Source organism: Plecotus auritus, assembly GCF_963455305.1.
Source record: "Plecotus auritus genome assembly, chromosome: 7".
NCBI lineage: Eukaryota > Metazoa > Chordata > Mammalia > Chiroptera > Vespertilionidae > Plecotus > Plecotus auritus.
In genome coordinates, this window is record NC_137774.1 from 148,157,221 (window position 1) to 148,167,283 (window position 10,063).

A 10,063-nucleotide genomic window follows, 5' to 3' on the forward strand; every position below is an offset into this window, starting at 1 on the left:
AGGGCTGCTCTGGGGTTCGGTAGAGGGGTTTAGAAGGAGGACAATATATAATGATGTACAAAGGAGAGAATGGACCCCACTGCTCGGGCCAGGCAGGCCTGGGGGGATCGAAGGCACAGGCGCATCCTCTGCCGGCACCCAGTGGTGCTCCCGCATCATTTTCAGGGCAGGCAGCGGGCAGCAGCAGTCCTTCTCCGCTGACTTGGTCTCCTTGACCAGGACTGTAATTTCTCTTTGGCTTCTTAAGCTTCTCTTGTCCCGACCATAAACAGAAATACACACAAAAAATCCGTTCCCTATTCATCACACACCTGGTCAGTCTGCCAAGGAAGGGGAGAAAGTGGAGCCACAGGCTTCCTGTGTGGCACCACCTATGGACTCACCTGCGTGTTCCCTTCATACCTGAGCCCTCCCAACCCAGAGGGAGGAAGGTGAGACTGGACAGACCAAGGCACCTCCCTATAGCCTTGCAGCTTCAAAAATAGTCAGGATCTCCGCCTTTCAGCTCAGCAGCAGAGACCCCCACAACCCTTCATCCTCCCCAGAGGCAGGAGGACAGTTTTGACAAGGGCTGGTCATCTGAACAAGGCAGTTCAGAGGAGTCACCCCAATGAGATTACAACCAGACCCAGGCACTGCAGGTGTCCACGTTTGCATCACTAAGAAGTGGAGAAGCTTCCAGGTCTGGGAGGCTCCTTGAGGTGACAGATCTGAGTTGGCAAACAGTGAAGGCTGAACAAATGTTAACCTTGCACGACAGGAGGAAACTTGCTCTGGAAATTGCTCCCATTCATGGCCTTAGCATTTACAGGCCTCCCCTCTCCCTCCCCAGACAGATGGTGTTTCAGATTTATGGTGCCCTGGGCTGTCTGCTGCCGGGTAATCCTGGGGATGAAGGGTTGCTGTTCTCTCCTTGTGCAGCTAGAGGGTTTGGGGCTGCTTCAGGAAATTTGTTCTTTTCCAACAATGCAGTTAACTCTGGCTCACCTGGAGAAACCAGGATGAAACATAATAATAATAAAAGAATAGATGGACCCAAGGCAGAAAATGACAGGTGTGTGTGCTTAGTACCATGTCCACAGTGAGGAAATCTCCAGTTTGAATGGAATTGTTCACATCCAGAGCCCTCCAGTATTGCAGCTTCTGTTCTGGCTCTGAGGTGAGAGTGATGGATGGTCTTAAATCATTGCCTCATGAGACATGATAAATGTTCCAAGAAAAAAAGTGGCATTGTCAGCTTGAGATCAAATACAACCACAAAATCCCATTTGGGGTCTTCTGGGAGGACATGGATGGGCCTTACACTCAGAAGTTTCTAAATGGAGCAGATCTGTGCCAGGAGCCAAGGATACCGATGTACCATTTGCTCACTGGGAGATGATGAATAAGAGACTGATGTCCCCAGATTTGCAACAATGTGCACAATACTGGACAATGGGTTCCTCCTGGGGAGAGTCAGGAGTCCTGACTCAACTGTGTCCCAAAGCTGCCCTGCAGCGTTGCCCACTGTGGCTGCCAGTCCATGAGCGATTACAGAAAAGCCTGTAGAAGAGTCATCTGAGCAAAGGGAGGGAGACAGAATTCCATAAACTCCAGATCAGTGAGTGTGACTTGAGCCTAGGGAGATGTCTAAATAAGTGATTAGGTTGTTGGGCTTAGCACTGAGTGATAGCCCGTGGGGGGAGGGAAGGAGCCGCAATGAAGTGCTCTGGTACTGCCTGTGCCTGTGCCCAATGGACAGCCTGCCAAGTGCCCAGTGCATGCCCCACTTGGGCACCCCCTTGTCAGCATCCTGGATGACACATGCAGCTCGTGTCTTAGACCTAAAGGCAGGAGGAGGCAGGAAGGCCAGATTGCAGAATCAGGATCCAGCCGGCTCAGTGGGTCAGGATGGGGGCCAGATGAATGCAGTGTGACATTATGGGATGCATTCAAATCGTCTTTATCAACCTGACCACAAAGCAGTGTAAAACCAAAACCTGGGCAACAGTGTGCCCTTGCCTGTGAAAACGCCAGCACGATCCCAAACCCAGCACCAGGCATGAGGACAAGACACTGCGAGAGCCTCCCAGCTCTCTGACTCAGTCTCTTCCACTCCCTCTCCTAAGGCCCCCTCAGACTGACTGATTTAGGGCCAACTGGATAATCCAGGGCCACCTGCCCCCCCCTCCCCCCCAGCCCCAACATCCTTAACAGAATCCCTTCTGCAGAGTCCCTTGTGCTGGATCAGGTCACACTGACAGGTTCCAGGACCAGGAGGTGACATCTTGGGGGCATTATTCGGCCCAGGACACTCAGCGCAGCAGAGAGTACAGCTGGCAGGGGTCCTCAAACTACAGCCCGCGGGCCACATGCGGCCCGCCAAGGACATTTATCCGGCCCGCCGGTGCCGCTGCCTGTCCTGCTTAGCAGCCAACTCGTCCCAGGCCCGCAGTGCGCATAGGAATTTGTTCATAGTTGTTTTTTTTAAACTATAGTCCGGCCCTCCAACTGTCTGAGGGACAGTGAACTGGCCCCCTGTTTAAAGAGTTTGAGGACCCCTGTTAGAGGAACCATTCAGCTTCGGGTTTCTCTCCCTGCGCCCCCAAGTGGTTAAACTCCCATAAGTCAGTCAACACTAAGCCAGAGCCAGGATGCTGACCCTGGTATGTGTGTGGGTAGTTTGATGTCACTTTATCACCCATGTAGAGTGGTGTACCCAGATGTGGTTTCTCTGTGTCCCTGCCTGCATTTGGTGGTGTCACTGTTCTTACTGTAGCCACTCTGATAGGTGTATAAGTGAGATAGAGGCTCTCTCATAGTCCTGAGAGGCCTTGACAACCTCAGGGCTGGGGGACATATCCAGTAGGGGGTCTGGATTGGAAGCTGACAGAGCCAGAGTTTGAGGCCACAACACAAGGACCTGCATTTGGGCTGTGAGGTAGGTTCCAGCTCAGAGAATGTTGGCAAAGTAGAAACATGTCAGGAGAGCTGTCATTCAAACTAGGCAGGGATTGAAAAGAGGCAACAACCTTAAGGCAAGTTTAGAAAGTGTTTTCTGGAGAAGCAAGGAGCAGAGGGAGAGCCAAGGGACCTGCTGGAGAGGGGATGGAGCAGAGGACACAGCCGTGTGAATCTGTGTGCCCGAGTCTCGGGTGGGTGGGTGGGAGGAGGAGAGCTATCCCATAGAACCTCTGCGCTTGTCTGTCCAAGAGCTCATTGTTCCAGCTGCTATTGTTACCCCAACCTGGGGGGTTCAGGGCAACCCCCAGTTCATTTTCTATCCTGGGTTTATCTAATTTATCATTGGGGAGTCTGGGCAGGTCTCCGTGAGCACAAAAAAAGAGTAATAAAACAGTGGTTGCTCTGTGCCTGTTTTATTATGCCAAAGAGGTTACTGGAATATTTAGTTCTTAGTGGTGAAAATAAATAACAATATGAATAATGTCTTTGTTTATAAAGAGCTTTACAATTCACATGCAAATTCATGCACATTAGCAAATTCGTTATCACTGAGTAGCCCTGGGAGGTAGCTAGGTAAGTGCCATTGTACTTTCTTACAGGTTCAGAGGTGGTGGCTTCCTGAAAATCCCCATAAGAATTTGGGGCAGAGCTTGGACACAAACCCAGGGTCTCCGAGCCCCAGGCCAGAGCTCACCCAGTGCCCCAGGGCGGGGACTCTGGGGGCATGGCCCTGACAGGTCATAAGAGTCACAGGAACTCAGATGCTGTTGCCTCGCCCAGTTTGACAGCTACCAGGGAAAACCAACGTTTCCCACTTTCTTAGTTGGACGAAACCTTTGATCTTTCCCATGGGCAGCTTCATCACGTTAATCCTTCTTGACCTGTTTCCATCTCCTGTGTACTTTCTCTTGCACCTTAAACCTCCTTATGAAAACCAATAAAAAAGCTCAGGGCTCAAAACCCCTGAGGCTGTCAGTGTTTACTCCTCACATCTTGGCAAACAGGTCTAGCCGCCCACGTTCAGATTTCTGCACTCTTAAGAGGTATTTGATGAAATTTAAGAAAGCAGTAAGTTAAAATTATCCACTGGGATGCCAAAAGGTGGAATTTACTTAGAGAATTAAGTCCTTTAATCACTCCCTCTGTGAGCACCATGTTCCCGGCCTAGCCACGTGCTGGTTCCCTGCCAGGAAGGCACAGGGACCAGAGGCCTCTGTGAGGCGCGTCAGAAGCAGGGTCCTAACTAGGGTCTTGGAGAAACTTGGGGCTGGGAAACTCAGTGACCCCGGGGCAGTCTATTCCCACCAGCAAGAGTGAGGGGAAGATAGGGACAGAGAGGAGGCAGTGACCTCAAAGACAGAGCTTCTTCTGAGAAGAGTGCTAGTGATTTTATAAAAGGAGGAACTAAACTCGAACTTCCTTACAAGTAAACTCACTCAGTCACTGCTTAAGATGAAAGCCAGATATAAGCCACATGCCAGGGAATGTCCTCGATTCCTCTTTCTGGCATGTGCCACATTAGCCACTGTCATCTCTGCCATGATTGCAACAGGCTTCTAAGTCCTTCCATTCCTGCTAGCCCTTCTCCAGGGAGCATCTAGAAGGATCTTTGAAAAACATAAATGCACCGCTGGCATGGCTTAGTGGTTGAGCATCAACCTATGAACCAGGAGGTCACTGTTTGATTCCGGTCAGCTCAGGTTTCGACCTCTATCCCCAGTGTGGGGCGTGCAGGAGGCAGCTGATCAATGACTTTCATCATTGATGTTTCTATCTCTCTGTCCCTCTCCCTTCCTCCCTGAAATCAATAAAAATATATTTAAAAAAAAGAAAAAGAAAATCACGACTAAGAGCACGTCACATCCTCCTCATACCTGCTAAGACCTGTCATTGATCCTAGAATAAACCCAGGCTTTTTACTCTGGCCTTCAGAGATGCACATTGCCTGGTCTCTCCACGCCCGCCTCCCATGCTTGCCTTCAGCCAGGACCCTTGAAAGAGTCATTTTGTGCCCGTGTTTGCCAAGCAGATATGACATATGGGATCATTCTGGAAGGACTGACATACATTTTAGGTCTGGAGGTTCCCACAGATGAAGTTTAACTTATGAACACACCATCAGAATCCTCCAAACACAGAAAACAAAGTCCCGTGAGAGTAGGCAGAAACACACAAAACACAGTGAAACAGATGTCCAAATTCTGCAGCAACTTAAAAGATTTGTCGTGTAGTGCAAATTTGTTTCATCTATTTAAAAACAAAAGCAGGAGGGTAAGGTATGACTGAAGAGCAAGGCTATTATAACTGACCAGGAAGATTTAAAGAGAGTCCAACAGAATGTCTAGAATTATGTGTATCAATGAATGAAATTCAGTAAGATGAACTAAGTACCAAAGTAGAGACAATTAGCAACATGGAAATGATGTAACTGAAAAAACTACACAGACTTCAGCAGAGACAAAGAGGCTAAAACAGGAAGAGGTTAAGAGATTAGAACAAAATCGCAGGAGAGAGTCAGAAAGTGTGGAAGCAGCATTATTTGAGAGAAAATGGCTGAAATTTTCTATTGTTGACGGAAGACACAAATGCAGTGTTAAAGTGCATTGCGTACCTAAAGAAGGGGCTACACAAATGTCAGAAAGAACATCTTAAATTCAGATGAAAGAAGACACATCACCGACCAAAGCGACAGTGGCTCTAGGGAAACACCTGCAGATAACCAGGGGAAGTCGCCATTTGACTGAGTGGCCCCAAAAAAACATCTCTCTCCAGAATGAGAGTGCAACAAAGACATTTTATCTGAATAAATCTTGAAGGATTTACCAGGAACCGAATTTCTAAAGGAAGGAAAGAAATGTGAACAAGGAAACATGCACATGTATAAAATAAAAGGGAGATTTGATTGGCGAGGCTCAAAAAAAGAAAGCAAGCTAGTAAAAGACTGACATTCACAGCACTGAAGTTTGAGGGCTGATCCGAGGTAAATGGCCTCACGGGCCAAGCTGGGAGGCCTGAGGTCACTTCTGTTCCCAGGTGTGTGTGGCACTGGTATGGCTTCTTCCCTAAGAGTCAGACGGACTCCACTGGTCCCTGAGTTTTCTTTGTGGGAGGGCCTTAATGACAAATTCAAGTTTTTAAATAGATAAAGGGCTACTCAGGTTACCTGTTTCTTCTTGAGTGAACTGTGGAATTTGTCCATTTTGTCCTGTTGACAATAATGGCATAAAATTACCCATAATATTCTCTTATGATGCTTTAAATATGTGTGGAATCTGTAATGATGTCACTTCCCTCATACCTGGTACCATAATTCATGTTTTCTCTCTTTTTCTACTTATCCTGGCTGGAGGTTTACCAGTTTTATTAATCATCTCTAGGAACAACCTTTTGAGTTTATTGATTTTCTGTATTGTTTTTATTTCTATTACATTGATTTTTTTTCTCTAATATTTATTATATTCCATTTACTTTGGGTTTAATTTGCTTTTTTAGTTTCTCACGGTGGATGTTGAAGACACTGAAACCTTTTTTCTAGCCTAGGTTTTCAGTGCAATGAATGTCCACCTTCTGCTTTAGCTGTACGTTCATCTATACAAATATCACAAAAAATTAAAAAAATATAAAATTTATTTCAGAGTGGAAGGGAGAAGGGGAAGAGAGATAGAATCTTCAATGATGAGAGAGAATCATTGATTAGCTGCCTCCTGCCCGCCCCACACCGGGGATGTTCCCTGATCAGGAATCGAACCATTACTTCTTGGTTCATAGGTCCATGCTCAACCACTGAGCCACACCAGCGGGGCCAAATATCACAAATTTTGATAATTTTTGTTTTAATTTTGATTTAGTTCAAAGTACTTTCTAATTTCCCTTTTGATTCTTCTTTGATCTAGTAATTGTTTCAGAACGTGATATTTAATTTCAAAATATTTAGAGATTTTTTTTTTCCCCAGAGATCTTGTGCTTTCAATTCCATTGGGGCTAGAGAACATTGTAGTTTTAAATTTATCTAGGCTTGTTTTATGGCCCAGAATATTGTCTTTCTTGAGTAAATATTCTATAAGCTCTTGAAAAGAATGTGTGTCCTTCTGAAGCTGGCTGAAAATTCTTGCAGACTTTCTGTATACTTGTTCTATCAATTACTGAGAGACATGGGGGAATCCCCTGCTGTGGTTTCCACTGTTTCTCTTTGCATTTCTAACAATCTTTGCTTGATATATTTTGAAGCTCTGTTATTGGGTACATAAATATTTAGAATTGTTATGTCCTTTCAATGAACTGATACCTTTATTTTTATGAAAAGACTTTATTTTTATATTTTTATACTACTTTATTTCCTAGTAATGTTCCTACCCTAAAATCTGCTTTTCCTTATAGTAATACTAGAGGCCCAGTGCATGGATTCATGCACCAGTGGGGTCCCGTGGCCTGGCCTATGTTCTCTGGCAATTTGGGTCCCCTCTGGGGATATTGGACTGCTGGTTTTGGCCCGATCCCCGCAGGCCAGGCTGAGGGACCCCACCGGTGCACAAATCCATGCACCAGGCCTCTAGTATGAATGTAAGATCCTTGATTAATCTCTCCCTGCCTTCACCCCTCCCCCTTTCCCTCTGAGATTCATCAGTCTGTTCCATGTTTCCATGCCTGTGCATTGAGCGTCTGCCCCCTGGTGGTCAGTGCACGTTATAGCTACCGGACAAACATTCACTTAAGCTTTTATATATATAGTCAGTCCAGCTTTCTTTCTATGGTGAATCTTCTCTTAATGCGTTTTTTAACCTATTTGTGTCCTTGTATTTCAAGTGGGCTCCTTTTTAAAAAAATATATTTTTATTGATTTCAGAGAGGGAGAGGGAAAGAGAGAAACATCAATGATGAGAGAGAGTAATTGATCAACTGCCTCCTGCATGCCCCCTACTGGGGATTGAGCCCAGAACCCAGGCATGTGCCCTGACCAGGAACAGAGCCATGGCCTCCTGGTTCATAGGTTGATGCTCAACCACTAGCCACAACAGCTGGGCTCAAATGGGCTTCTTATAAGCAGCATTTACTTTGGTCTTGCTTTTCCATTCAGTCTGGCAATCTTTGCCTTTTAATTAGAATGTTTTAAACCACTTACATGTAATGTGATTATTGATAAGGCTGGGTGGGTTTCAATCTACTACATTGCTATTGGTTTTCTATTTGTCTCATCTGTTCTTTGTTCCTCTTTTCATTTTTCTGCCTTATCTTGTGTTGGGTGTTTTTTATGATTCAATTCTATCTCCCTAGTGTCTTAATAGCTATAACTGTTTTATTTTAGAGGTTGCTGTAGGGTTTACAGTATTGTCTTTAATTGATCTCAGTCAACCTTTGGGTTATATCACATCATCACGTTTAGTAGAAAAACGTTACAACAGTTTCTGCTATGGCCCCTGCCTGCATTTGTACTACTGTTATCATACATTTCACTTCTGTGTATGACATGAATCCCACAAAACAGTTACTATTTTTGCTTTAAGTGGTCCATTATCTTTTAAAATAATTTAAATAAGAGAACAATCTCTACATTTACCCACAGTTACCTTTTCTGGCTGCCTCAATCCTTCCTGTGGGTCAGACTTCCACCAGCTGCTGCTGGGAGGATCCCTGGCACAGTTCCTGTATAGCAGGTTGCCTGTGATTTCTTCTAGCTTTTATATGTCTGTGAAAGTCCTCAATTTTAAAATACATTTTGAAATATATGTCACGGAGTAAAGAATTCTATGTCAGATTTTTCCCCCTTCAGTATTTGAAAAGTGTCTTCTGGCATGGCTTGCTTCCTACAAGAAATCTCATCATTTCCTTTGTCCTTTGTATGTCATGTTTTCTCTTGGGCTGCTTTAAACTGGTACTAGTGCGGGATTCTGCGCAGATGCAATACAGGCAGGGCCATAGCAGAAACTGTCTTTTTAGGCACAGGTGCGTGTGTTGAGGGGCCCACCTGCCCAGGTATGGAGCCCACTGGCCCAAATCAGGAGCTTTGGTGTGGCTCTGGGTCCTGGTCCCTTTCAAGGGATCACTTTTACCCAATATTCAACTTAACAGCTAAGGGTTCTGAGACATTCTACTGAGTGTTGGAAGAATGCTCCACCCTGAAGCTGGAAGGGACTTTAAGGTCTCATGTCAAACTTGTTTGATTTAAACTCGTTTATCTTAAAAAACGGAGGCAGGCTCTGAAGTGATCCCTGCAAGTAACTTATTAACACATACGACTACAGCTTTTTAAAAGGAGCTATTGATTAAACATTTCTTTTAAAAGAATGTGACTTCAACAGCCACAAGACAAGACTGGTCAACGTATAATGGGATTTGCAACCTGGAAAAAAAGTCACTGAAATGCCAGTGGAAGCTCTGAGACTCTTCAGAAACGGAACACAGTGTCGCCGCCCTGAATGCCAGCCCTCAGGGACTTCCCAAAGACCACCTAGAAACCTGTGTTTGCCTGGCTAGTGTAGCTCAGTGGTTGAGCGTTGACCTACGAACCAGGAAGTCAAGGTTCAATTCCAGGTTGGGGCTCATGCCCGGGGTTGTGGGCTCCATTCCCTGTGTGGGGCGTGCAGGAGGCAGCCAATCAACGATTCTCTCTCATCATTGGTTTCTATCTCTCACTCCCTCTCTGAAATCAATAAAATACATATATATATATTAGTATATATAAAGAAACCCATGCTGCCAGGTTCCTGCACTGTGAGAACTTTGCACAACCTGTTGGCAAAGCAATAGTCCTCCTAACCTCTATTTCATAAGGAAACTGAAAACGAGAGAGCAGCAACAATCTCTAGAAAACTTCCTGTCTGCCAAGTATTAGGCTTCAAGTGCAAGGAGTAAGTTCTAGGTCTAGGACATCACTGCTGTGAGGGCTGGGCCCAGGCGCTGAGAGCCTGAGGCCTGTCTTGAATTGGCACCAGATCAGCAGAGCCCCTCAGGCCCAGCCAGGTGGTCATGGAGCTCCTTTACTCAGAGCCGTGTTTGTGTTCCACACGGGCGGATGAAATGAACCCTCAGAGAAGCCTCCACTCCCCCAAAGAAAACACATTATGTAAAACTTGTGGGTGTGAGAGGGCCAGCCCACTGGGTGGCCCAACCTTAAAAAGCACTT